General features: G+C 45.3%; 1 protein-coding gene across 1 annotated transcript in view; it reads left to right on the top strand.

Annotated features, from left to right (window-relative positions):
* The window catches only part of DTL (denticleless E3 ubiquitin protein ligase homolog), a 51,574-nt gene that overhangs the window by 23,678 nt on the left and 15,175 nt on the right, over positions 1-12,721 (top strand). The gene's annotated exons all lie outside the window — the stretch shown is intronic.

Genomic DNA, 12,721 nt, shown 5'->3' with positions numbered 1-12,721 from the left:
TTGGGAAAATTTAATTTCTCTTATCGTCCATGGACGGACACAGCTCCTTAAATCTTGACAAGTGGGTTATGTTCCCTGTTTACAGGAGAGGACTAGGCAGAAACATGTTAAATAGTTAAATACATGTTACATTAACAGAGTTGAACAGCCCCGCCCAGGGGGCGGTTCCTCCAGACATAACCCTCCTCACTGCAGCTTGCAGCCTCAGTTTCGTTCTGCCTAGCAAAGGAGAAGGACGTATGGCTCCCTTTGGGCCCAGCGCCCTGTGGAGAAATTGTATTTTATTTTGCTTTACTTTTTCTTGAAGAATCTTCTTTCAACTGTTGGCTGAGAGACAGGCTGGATAATATAGATCCTTGTAGTCTACTCAGTCCGACCAGCAAGCGTGGGCACACCTTTGCAAAGAGGCTTGGTCTGCCACGCCATACCTCATGACTCCTGAGGTGGCCGGTGAGCTTTGCTCCGAGGTCCACATATGACTGGGCTGTGGTGTTGTCTCACTCACAGTGGACCGGGCCGACAGCTACCTCCATTTCGGTTGTAGTTCTGTCAGGAATGCGTCAGCGAGTCCTCGCTTGGACGGGTAAGTACAGTCCCTCCTGCTTCGGTGGGTTGGTACAGCTGGGCATTCCTGGGGTTCGGGGGTCCCTTCCCCTTACTTCCCTGCTCCTTTCCCTTGCTGCATTGCTAACATTGCCGCTGTCAGGGGGAGGGGGCCTTCCTGAGGGGACTGTGTTATCTGGCCTGTGTTTTTTCTTTTTTGTATTGGGCTTTCCTGTGAGGTAAAAAGCCCTGTGATGAGCACAGATGTTTATGATTATACTTCAGCAGACGCTGACTGATTGGTGACACCTGTAACGGTTTTGCTTTTTATGCTGTATCTGTGTCTTATCCTTACATAAAACAGCCCTATGAGGCTTTTCCTGTTTAAACACAGGTCCCTGCAAAAGTTACCTCACGGTTCTTTTCCTCTCACAGGCAGCGCTGGGCAGTCTCCTCCTGAGGGAGTCCCCTGGTTACCCCTGGTCAGCGCAGCAAGTGGGTGAGAGGCCCTGAATAGGGCTCTAGGAGCTTTTGTCTATTTGTATGGACAGGTGTGCATATTATTATACACACTATATGTAAATATTGGAGTCAGTATCTGGGTCCTTCCCCACATGCTGGTGGTGGCAGCAGGTGTTAGCACCTGTGATTCCCACAGAGTTTTTATTGTTAGTCCTGGACACAGTTTGTGCCAGGGTGGGGGTGGACTGCGGGCGGGCGGTAAAAGAGTGCCCCCTTCCCCCGTTATCCCCTGGGGAATGCTCTGTTATGGAGCCATGGACTAGGTACCTAGTTAAAAAAAAAAAAAAGGCAGAATAAGGCATTTATGGGTGCGCTTTTTACTGCTGCAAGGGACTCTCCTAAGCTGCATAGTGCAGCTGGGTTTCCGCCGAGGGCTCGGTCTTTTTTGGATCACACAAATCAGACCGCTGTGTAGGTTTTTTCCTTCTGTGCCCTTCTTTGATAATTTCTGAGATGCGGAATGAGAAAAGCCACTGAGGGCTTTTGTAGTCCCTCACTGCCGGGCGGGAACCCCCGCTTGTATGGATCTGACTGATAGAAGATCCGAAGTACTGACCCGTTCCATGTTTACCATGCTGGGGTCTGGCTTGCGGCCTATTGTGGCCACTACACTGGGGTCTCAGTGGTCGCTGGCGCTATTTTTTGGGAGATTTTTCAATTACATTGAAAACTCCCATTGGCGCCCATTTTGTCGTAGCCACGCTATGGCGCAGCTTACATTGTGCTGGCCATTTTCCTGTGGCCGCGTTCTGAACGCTCGGCGGCCATCTTGGAGTAGTCCTGACCCCTAGTGCTGTATACAACTCACAGAGTGAGCATTTTGCACCAGACAGTGGAGGAGCACCGACTCTCTCCTGAGGTTATTAGCCTAGTGGACCAGCTGGTCCAGGGCCTCATATAGGTCTGTGATGCTTCATTGAATGCTGCGCCCTTGTTATCCAGGGCGTCTGTTTCAGAATGGTTTTATGCACACGGTGGTGTAGTGCTTAACTCCATTACTTGGCAGCAAAAGAGTCATTGGTTCGAATCTGCACACTGACGCCAATCTGCACACTGACGCCAATCTGCCTGGAGCTTGCATTGTCGCTCCCTGTGTCTGCGTGGGTTTCCTCCGGGTACTCCGGTTTCCTCCAAAGACATGTGTGCATACACCTACATAATATACATACACACTATGTGTGTGTATTATTTAGGGGCAACCCTCCCAGGCCGTCAAAGGCCCAGCTGGGGGACTAATCTGTCCCTGGGTGCATAAGCCGATCACGCCGGCACCCAAATCCTGCCAATGTATATAGCCTTCCCTCCCTGTCTCTAGGTGGGAGGGGCGGCTTGCAGGTTCACAATTCAGTGAAACCTCCCTGCTCTCCGACTAGTGGGTCTGCGAGGTGGTCTCTTCGGAGTACTAGATAGGGTTTCCTCCTATCCACAGAACAAAGTTCTGTCCTTGTGTCTTCCCCTCCCGGCACGTCGGTCTGCCTTGGGCAGTGTGGGATTTGCTAAGCTGCAAGGTAATTTTACCTTTCCTGCAGGACGAGAGTTTTGGGGTTTTCTTTGGGCCTCAGGCCCTAAATACCTTTGTGAACGTCGGGTAGTTCCGCATGGAATCCATTTGTTCTGTGGTAGCTGCGCTTCATCCGGGGGATGTCCTGACGTCCTCGGACATCAGGGACGCATACATGCATGTCCCGTTTTGCACATGTCACAGTGTTTTTTTCTGTGCTTTGTGATGAGAGAAGGGTCTCTGTCAGCCTGTGGCCCTCCCTTTTGATCTGGCATCAGCACCATGGGTTTTCAGCTAGGAGCTCGCACTTATTTGAATTTTGTTGGGACAGCGAGGCTTTGCCTCATTGGCTACTTTGACGACTTTCTTCTGAGAGCAGCTTCTGTCTCCGACCTAGTGGATGGGTTATTCCCATTCAGACCCTCCGAAGATTCGGGTGGATGTTAAACGTTTAGGCCAGAAAGTGTAGCTCAGTGGCAGCAAGCCTGCCCTACATGTGTGCGACCCAGGGTTCAAATTATGGGCATGCTAGGTTCCGACTCAGCGTTGGAGTATCTAGTGTTGATCCAGACTCCTCAGTGGCAAAGGTCCTTCTTCCCCTGGAGAAATTGCAGACTCTTCAGTCTGCGGAGAAGGTATTGGCATCACGCAATCGGTCTTCTCTCCGGGCGCCTGCTGGTTCGGGGTCTGTGGGTAGCCTCCTTCAAGGTGGTACTGTATGCCCAGTTCCACACCCTGGTTTTCCAGTGGAACTACTGTCCAGGTGGTAAAAATCTCTTGTCTCTGAAATCATTGGATTCCTGTGCGCCACCTTGTCAGAGTCTCTCTGAGTTGGTGACAGAGATTCCCGACTCTTCGGTCCGGGAAGTTGTTCCTTCCTTCCAGTGGTCGGTGTTTACGACGAATGCCAGCTCACGGGTTGTGAACCTGGAGGTTCACAAAACTGGGGGGTCCAGTCGGCCCTGAGTCGCTGGACTTGCGTGGACCTATGACCACACCTCCTTGAATGTGTCTGGTCTCGGTAGCTACCCAGGGTCGGGCCTGGCTAGTGCCTGGTGGAAGACCGCCTGGGAATACCAGGTGCTGTCTACTGTTCATTGTCCTACTATTTTAGGCGATCAGGCTATGCTTCTCCTTGTGGTCGACCGATCTGGTTTCAGCCGGACAACGCCACGGCCGTGGCTTCAGTCTACCATCAGGTATGCCGGCAGGCAGACTACTGGAGTCGCCAGATGCTGGACCAGGGCGACTGGTCTTTGTGCTTGGGGTGTTTCGGCTCCCTTGCAGGAGGTGAGCCTCACATGGCATGGATCTCCTGGCAGCTTGTCTCCGCCGCAAGGGTGTCAGTTAGTGGCCAGGTCTAGTGATCTTGTACAGACGCGTCAGTCGCGCTGGTGGCCCTGTGTTGTCTGTATCGGTGATTTTTTGCCATTCCTCCATGGTAGTTCCTTCCTCGGCCGCTCCACAGAGTGGATGCTGAGGAGATCCCGATGATTCTAATCGCTCCAGATTAATCTCGGCGTCCTTGGTACGCTGATATCGGGCGCCTGGTAGCGGAGGCACCCTGGCGATTGCCAGGGCAGGAGGTTCCTGTCTCAAGGTCCCATACTTCCTCCTGTTGTACAGTCACTGACTTGCTTAACATGGTTATTGGAAGCCAGACTTTAGGTGACCAGGGTCTGTCTGACTCGGTCATCTCAACAGGGCACCGTAGTCTTCTTCAGGAGGATCTACCGTCGCACCTCTCTTGGTGCGAAGGGATGGAGTGACGTCCACGGGCGTACTTTCGGTGTCCAGGGTCCTGCTGTTTTTAAAGCTTGGATTGGATCTAAAAATTGCTTAAAGCACCGTTTGGGGGCAGATTTCAGCCTTGGCTGTGTTCTTTTAGTGGCCTTTTTGCGGCCCGTTCCCTGGTGGGTCCCCTTTTTTTGTGTGCAAGGGGTTTGTCATATACTTTCCCCTCTTGGCCCATCTCTTCCCCCATGAGTTTTGACTCTGGTGCTCTCGGTTCTTCAGGAACCTTCCTTTTGGAAACATCAGAGAGATTTTCTCTTGACACTATCTCAGAAGGTGGCCCCTTTAGTGGCCTTTACCTCTGTTAGAGGGGTTTCTGAGTTGGCGGTCTTGTCTTGCAAGCCGCCATGCTTGATCCCCCATAAGGATTAGGTGATGGTGCGCCCGCGACCTTCCCTTCTTCCGAAGGAGGTTTCGGCCTTTCATACTTTAGGCGTGGTACGCGCTTTGCGGGTATACCAGCCTACTACGGCTCCATTTCGGAGCTTCTGACTCTCTTTTGTGTCGGTGTCTGGTCCACAAAAGGGCCTGGCGGTCTCGTCGACCACCATTTCTCGGTGGATCGGGCAGGCCGTCATACAGGCCTATGCTCCTAAGGGCGGGCCCCCCTTTCCGGTCACGGCACTTTCGACCAGGGCAATTGGTGCTTCCTGGGTTTTTTTTTTTTTTCCCGACATCATGCGTCGGTCTCGCAGGTGTGCGAGGCGGCGATTTGCTCGTCCGTTCACGCTTTTTCCAGAATTTACATGGTTGCTGTGAGTGCATCTTATGATGTTTTTTTCAGCCGCTAGTTTTTGCCAGCGGCTGTTTAAAGTTGCACCTCCTCCGTTGAGGAGCTCTGCTTGTTTTGGGGTGAAGTTAAAATTGTTTTTACTGATATATTTCCCACCCCTCGTTTTTTGACACTGCTTGGGGACGTCCCACTTGTCAAGATTTAAGGAGCTGTGTTCGTCCATGGACGATAAGAGAAAATAGGATTTTTTGTACTCACCGTAAAATCCTTTTCTCTGAAGTCCATGGACGGACACAGCTCCCACCCCTCCTTTTTAGGTTTGTACTGCTTGTTACGAACTGAGGCTGCAAGCTGCAGTGAGGAGGGTTATGTCTGGAGGAACCGCCCCCTGGGCGGGGCTGTTCAACTCTGTTAATGTAACATGTATTTAACTATTTAACATGTTTCTGCCTAGTCCTCTCCTGTAAACAGGGAACATAACCCACTTGTCAAGATTTAAGGAGCTGTGTCCGTCCATGGACTTCAGAGAAAAGGATTTTACGGTGAGTACAAAAAATCCTATTTTTTAATTTTATTTTTTAAGGTTTTTTTGTTCAGCCTATTTAAAGCCCTTCTGAAATTGCCCCGGAAAAATCTCTGTCCTAAACAAATTATTTCTATAATGGATTTCGAACGTCATGGGCATATAAATGTATGTTTATCGGGCATATAAATCTAATCTGCTCATGCAGACCGTTTTGGAAGCCAGGAAGGGTATTTTGCATATTTGCATATATTTGTATCCTAAACGGGACATCCCAAAATTATTTGTGCCCACTTTAACAGTCAGTGGGAGCCAATACGGTCTGTGATCCATCATGACGGACGCATGTAGTGCTTTTTTTTTTTTTTTTTTTTTTTTTTTTTTTTTTTTTTTTTTACGAGAAACCTGGAGGCTGCCATCACTACTCCCCTTCTGAAGAGAAGTTGCACTGACCAACTGGGTGCAGTCAGGTTTGCATTGCTGATCTTTAACAATTTATTGCATCTGCACAATAGTCTGGGAACAGACATTTACAGAAGACATTCACAATGGCAGTCTGCAGAGTATGTAACAATGCCCAGCACTGCCATCATGCTTATAACTAATTCAGATGTTCTTGTCTATAGTGGTGGAGAGAGAGGTGTTGCACCCCCCCCCGGGTGAAATTTCTACAAAAACGTTTAATAATTCTAAAATGTATTTCTGTACAAAAGAGAGTCAAAGTAGTTAAATGGACCTTGTCATGATTAAAATGGGGTAATAATTCTAATAGTTTTGCTGTCTCTGGGTTCAGTCATTGTATCTGGTGCTATTATGCCCCAAGCAAAGTCCGAGTACATTCAAATATTTTTTCTAGCATTTTTTTACTAAGCTGGTGTTGAAAATGAACATGACAGCCAGATAACTAGCATTTTAGAAGGTCAGTCTCTGCAAGTTCATGTACTTTTTTTTTTCTTGATGGGTACCTTTTTAAGATTTGTTGTAGCTGGAAAGTTGTGACATGGAGTTTACCTTCCCCCACCCTCTCTATACAATGTATATTGATCTCAAAGTGTAACTCCATCCTTTTAAGCATGTGTAGCAACTGATCTGTTTATCCTGTCAAGCAAGAGCTTAATTCTTCAACCTCATCTCTGGATCAATACGACTTCAGGACACCTGAGAAGTCGAGGGAGGCTTGATTGATATGTTATATGAGACAGTTGCTAGAGAGCAGTTCCTTCCCATAAGAGTCTGGCATGGTTACAGGATAAAAGGCGGCCAGTCGCCCAGGATTACTGGCTCCAGCCAGTCACCTGTGCTGTACTTTTCAATTAATCTTCGCTTTATGCGATGTGTGGGATGTTCCAGAACGTAAAGCTTGTCAGTGTCTGCCTGAAATTGTGGCCTATGTCAAGAATGTATTACTTAACGGATATTTAGATATCCGCGTGTGCAAAATTTTTTTTTTTTAGCTCTGAATTGTAGTCAAGCATTGCAGCAAAAACTGTGTGTGGCTGCAGATTGGCCTCTGTAGTTGCTGATTAGGAATGCTTAGCGGCTGCACTGAAATGCAGATAACCATTGGCAGGTGGATCTGCAGATCTGTGTATGTTATGTGATGCAACAATTGAAACGTGAAATGACACAAATGTGGAAGTTGCACAATTACTTTGGAGTCGATCTTATTTAGTCCTAAGATGTATGCCTGTTATGTAGACTATAAATGTAGTACAAGATTGCTTCCGTAAAATTGCTGCATAGTTGGAGTCCCGCATAACTGTCTGGGTGGAGGGGGGGTACAGTATAGCGCACCCTGTGCAATCATGTGCTGTTATGATCTCGTCATGACACAAGCGGTTTCATGAATGGATGGGTTTAGCACAGCTGAGGTCTGTCTCCTGATTCTCTTCTGTCAACACTGTGTGTGTGTGTGTGTGTGTGTGTGTGTGTGTGTGTCAGTCAGTCAGTCAGTCAGTCAGCTGGGAAGCAGATGGCTTCTGCACTCGGCCACACATGTCATAGTAATGCTTTCACAAGTCTCCTAATGGGTGTCATAGTAGTGTAATGATTTAAAGGAGCAGCAGGCTAAACCAGAACTTTGTGAAAATATGATATAATTAAGGTTTATGGAGATATTCACATTGATTGGGCTGTGCTGGCAAAAGGCTAACTGCCTGCTGGTACAGTAAAACATTAGATTGCGAGCATAATTCGTTCCAGAACCATGCTTGTAATCCAAAGCACTCTTGTATCAAAGCAAATTTCCCATAGGAAATAATGGAAACTCTGATTATTCATTCCACAACCATTTATTCATACGTCCTTTCGTTTATAGCCCATATAAAAAGATTACAGCATTGTGATCGGTTGTGTAACCATAAAATGTCCGTCCACAAATGGAAGCCTCCACAAGGGGATTGGAAGCAAAATCCAGCAGGAGCTACAGAGTATAAAAGAGAAGAGAGAGGCGCCTCTAAGTGTAGCAATATGGTTACATTTAATGAAGGTACAACATTTAGCAACTCACATGGTTGATGAATAAAATAGGCACATCTAACTATGCAGGCATCCGGGCTAAAGCGATCCACATAGACCAGGCATGTCCAAAGTCCGGCCCTCGTTCCAGTTTAATGCGGCCCCATTGGTAATTTGTGTGTGTATGTGTGTGTGTGTGTGTGTGTGTGTGTATATATGTGTGTGTGTGTGTGTATGTGTGTGTATATATATATATATATATATATATATATATATATATATATATATTTATATAATCTATCCTTTGTGTAGCCCCCAATGAATCCCTGAGTGCTGCCGTGGATATACTGTATTTATTGTTCTGACCGCCTCGGAGGGGACATGGAGGGGGCCGGACGAGTCCTGTCAGATTACATAGAGGAGAATCTCCTTCTTACTCGGCGGCATTTGTAATAGGAAGTCCTGTCTCCTAGAAATTGTAATACTGTGTTAAAACAATAGAAATAATCAAAACCTACAATTTTGTGACAGTTTGTACATATTTTTTTTCAGTGCATGCAAATTGGCAGGCAAGTGCTCTTTATGTGGATCCTCCACCACAGGTCAAAACTGCCTCCTGTCCAATCCAGCAGATCTTCTTCTATACATGCAAAGATCAATATGTTCTTGTTAATAAGCCCCCTATTTGGTATGAGGCTGTGTGACCTATGGTAGAGGATTCACGTGGAGAACACTTGCCTGCTAATTTATTTGTACGGTTTGGAAAATATGCACAGACTTTGTCACAAAATTGTAGATTTAAATTTCTATTTTGAATATGCTATTCCGCATCTATATGTATATAAGGGCATATGTATGGTGGGTAGTCAGATAAATTAGTGCAGCATCTGAGTAAGTTGAACACACAAAGTGCAGCAATATCTTTTTATATACAATGATGGCCATATGCAGGTTGCTTATAGCTGGATCTTGGTTCTGGGTGAGATTTGTCCGGGCTTAAAGTGGAGGTTCACCCGGAAATGACAATTTTTAAGATTAGATTGAGGCTCATTTTGTCAAGGGGAATCGGGTAGTTTTTTTTAAATCGAAGCCGTACTTACCGTTTTAGAGATACATCTTCTTCGCCGTTTCCGGGTATGGGCTGCGGGACTGGGCGTTCCTTCTTGATTGACAGTCTTCCGACGGTCGCATCTATCGCGTCACGATTTTCCAAAAAACCGACGTTCGGCTTCTTTCGGCTACTCGTGACGCGATGGATGTGACCGTCGGAAGCCTGACGGAAGACTGTCAATTAAGAAGGAACACCCAGTCCCGAAGACAATACCCGGAAGCGACGGAGAAGATCGCTCTCTAAAACGGTAAGTACGGCTTTGTTTTTCAAAAAACTACCCGATTCCCCTTGACAAAATGAGCATGAATCTAATCTTAAATTTTTTTTTTTTAGGGTGAACTCCCTCTTTAAAGGATTAGTTCACCTTTTTGCAAAAATAAAATAATCGGCTTTCCATTAAATCTACAGTCACTTACTTCACTTGTCCTCACCAATGTTTCCGAACATATCCATTCGTTTTGCCGTACTTCCTGGTTACCTATGACTATAGGTCATGACACAGGAAGGAGTTGATCTGCTGACCTCATTAGCGCACACACACCCTTTTTAAATTAAATCAGTGATCGCCCTTCTGACTAAATACACATTATACAATCAGATTGCATAGTGTATGGCCATCTTTATACAAGTACATAGGAGGGAGTTGAGAAACACTCGGCTGCCGAACACCATTCACATCTCTGCATAGCGGGAACTTGCATTCCTGTGTGTGTTTGATTTTTTTGGAACATTTTCACTCCTCGCATGGAGTATGGCAGGTGGCAACCCATCCACCTGCCATACACACAACAATTGCCCCAAAGAAGCTTCAAAACATTCTTTTTAGAGCAGAGCTTGGGGCATTTTTTGAAATGTGATTATTGGTGCAGCACACTTCTGAAATGTACAGATGTGAATGGAGCCTCATTGTTCTTGTGTTAACACGCCAATTTCACTTTCAGGCCCCATTCACATCTAGCATAGTAGTAGTGTGGCTCATTTTTTGCTTTGACATGCATAGGGAAGCCCTTTGATTTCAATTGGCTGCACTATGTGTGGCTTATTTGGCGTTTTGTGCTTTGCGTCTTTTTACATTGCGTTTAAAAAAAAAAAAAATTGACCCCTAAAAGTCCTTTGTTGGAGGTTGGGTTAAGCAAAACTTCTTGGTTTGCTGCTGATAAATGGCCTTTGAACACAAATTTAAACCATTTTTTGCTACTTGTCTATGGCAAACTGCCAGTGTGTATAGTAACATGTTGCAGGGGCTGGGTGCAGAAACGGTTGTCTGTCTCGAATGCTGCATTTATAAGCCGTCTTATTTCATGCATGCAAGGTAAACTTTAGTTTTGAGTTAAAAAAAAAAAAACTTTTTTTTTTTTTTTAATATGCAGCTTTGTTGCAAAATTGTCTGTTTTCCTGTTGGTCAGGAGTAGTAAGGTAGACTTGTACTCAAATAAGCTGTTAAGACCTTTTGGGATGACTAGAGTAGCTAAAATACCTTTTTTAAAGAATGCTGCTCCAGGTCCCTTTTTCATCAGATTGGTTTCCTCTTCTGCAGCAAATATGTGACCATTTGCAGTGGCTTGTGTTCACATTACTGGCATTTGAGGGTGCTTGATTAATAAATGGTGCCATTTTATTCTTAGGAGTATTTGGGACCTCCTATTATCCTGGCATGGCTGCTAAAGTTTCTTCAAGCCTGTCAATGAATCGCTTAATAGTTTACAATCAATATCCACATGTAGTTTAATTTTGAGCTGAGACTAGAATTATTTTCTATGCCCCTTTCAGACGGACGGCTGTTTTGCCGAAGTAAAAAGCACTACCAATGTTTTGTGAAATTCAAGGCTCCAGGCACTGCGATTAGCTGCATTTGCACATTGCGATTACATGCTTTTACGTTCATTTAATTGCGGCCGCGTTTAGCTGCGGTATTCATTTCCATAGCAACCCCTTTTATTTTTGGGGATTATGTGCTTCCTGTTCTTTTGTTTTTTCAACGCTGCTATCCGCAGTTGACAAAAAAGACTGCGATTTACCTGCGGTTATATGCATATAGCTGCGCTACATCGCACCTGGACGCATTTAATTCTATTTTTTTTTTATTCGCACCAAACCGCATGTAACGAAATCGCACGTAAACGCTGTGTGTGAATGGGGCCATAGGAAAACATTGTGTGCTTTTAGCTGCGGTAGAAAAATAGAAAATCCGCAGCTAAAAGCACCATTCTATCCGTCCGTCTGAAAGGGGCCTAATACCTGCTAAACACAACTTGAGGACAAGACTGCACCTTAACATTGAATTGCTACAGTTCTTCAGAGAACTTTAGGGTGAAACCAGTGATGGTGCATCTAGTATACAGTGTTTAATTTATTAAAACACTAATAGCAGTAAGCAAAAAACAAAACAAAACTAGAAATCATGAAAGTGAGCCAAAAGCTCCAACTAATGGTTAAAAATAAGAAAACTTAACCCCCCCCCCAAAAAAAATACAGACCATAATAAAAATGCTTTATTCATTCTCTAATCAAGAAAGCCGTGTCATGAAAATCAGTCGGAGGATAATGACTTTTCCTATTGACCATGATAGTTGCCTGGCTGCCGCGCTGATTCCTTCTTCCTCCTTTTCTTCCCTTCCCTTCCTCCGTTCCTCCTTTCCTCCTTTTTTCCCTAAATTCACATTTCTATACTTGACTCTTGGATAAGGCTTTTTCACAGGTCAATTAGGGACACCTAAAATTGTCAAACCTGTTGAAAGATCAGTTTTCTGCAAGAAGCCTGATAGACCCCACATACAACCACAAGATCTGACACAATGCTCTGATAAAGATATAAACCGCTTCACTACCTGTCAGCTTAACCACAAGTGTACAGCTAGAGTGCAAACAGGAAGCGTTGTTGCACCTTAACCAACAGATCTACCCAACTACATGGTCTGATGTAATGAGATACTATGCTTAAAGGCTGTGATGTGCAGGCCTCGCAATGTAAAACCAAAACAATTTTACGGAGCTCATTATTTTAAAGTAAAATGCACACCTGACTCCTTTTCAGTGTCATTCCTACAGCTTCATCACAGGCAGTGTGTGAAATGTAACAGATTCCACTGTGCTATCTCTTCAGCTAATCCATCGTGCTTTGAGAATTCTTGTTGTGTTTATAAATATTTTCTAAACGTAAAATATAAATATTTCCTGTGAATTCCCAAAATCTAAGTGACTAATTTTCAGCACCAGTGCATGGGGAATGGTTGGATATGGCTCCTCTGCTCCATTCCAGTTAGGCTGGGTTCACACTACGGTTTTCCCGCCCGACAGCCGCATACGATTTCAGTATTGAAAACGTACGGGCCCGGACTGGAAAACGTATAGATAGACAATGCATTGCAAATCGTATGCACTCGGATGCATCCGGGTGCGTACGATTTGCTGGCAAAACGTTTTTTAAACGTACGCAAAACCGTGTTCAACCACGGTTTTGCGGCCGTTTTTAAAACAGTATGGCAAACGCATACGTTTTCCTTTAACATTAACGTTAATGGAAAACACACATATGTG

This window comes from Rana temporaria, chromosome 4, assembly GCF_905171775.1.
Source record: "Rana temporaria chromosome 4, aRanTem1.1, whole genome shotgun sequence".
NCBI classification, from domain to species: domain Eukaryota; kingdom Metazoa; phylum Chordata; class Amphibia; order Anura; family Ranidae; genus Rana; species Rana temporaria.
This window is presented reverse-complemented; position numbering and strand designations above follow the sequence as displayed.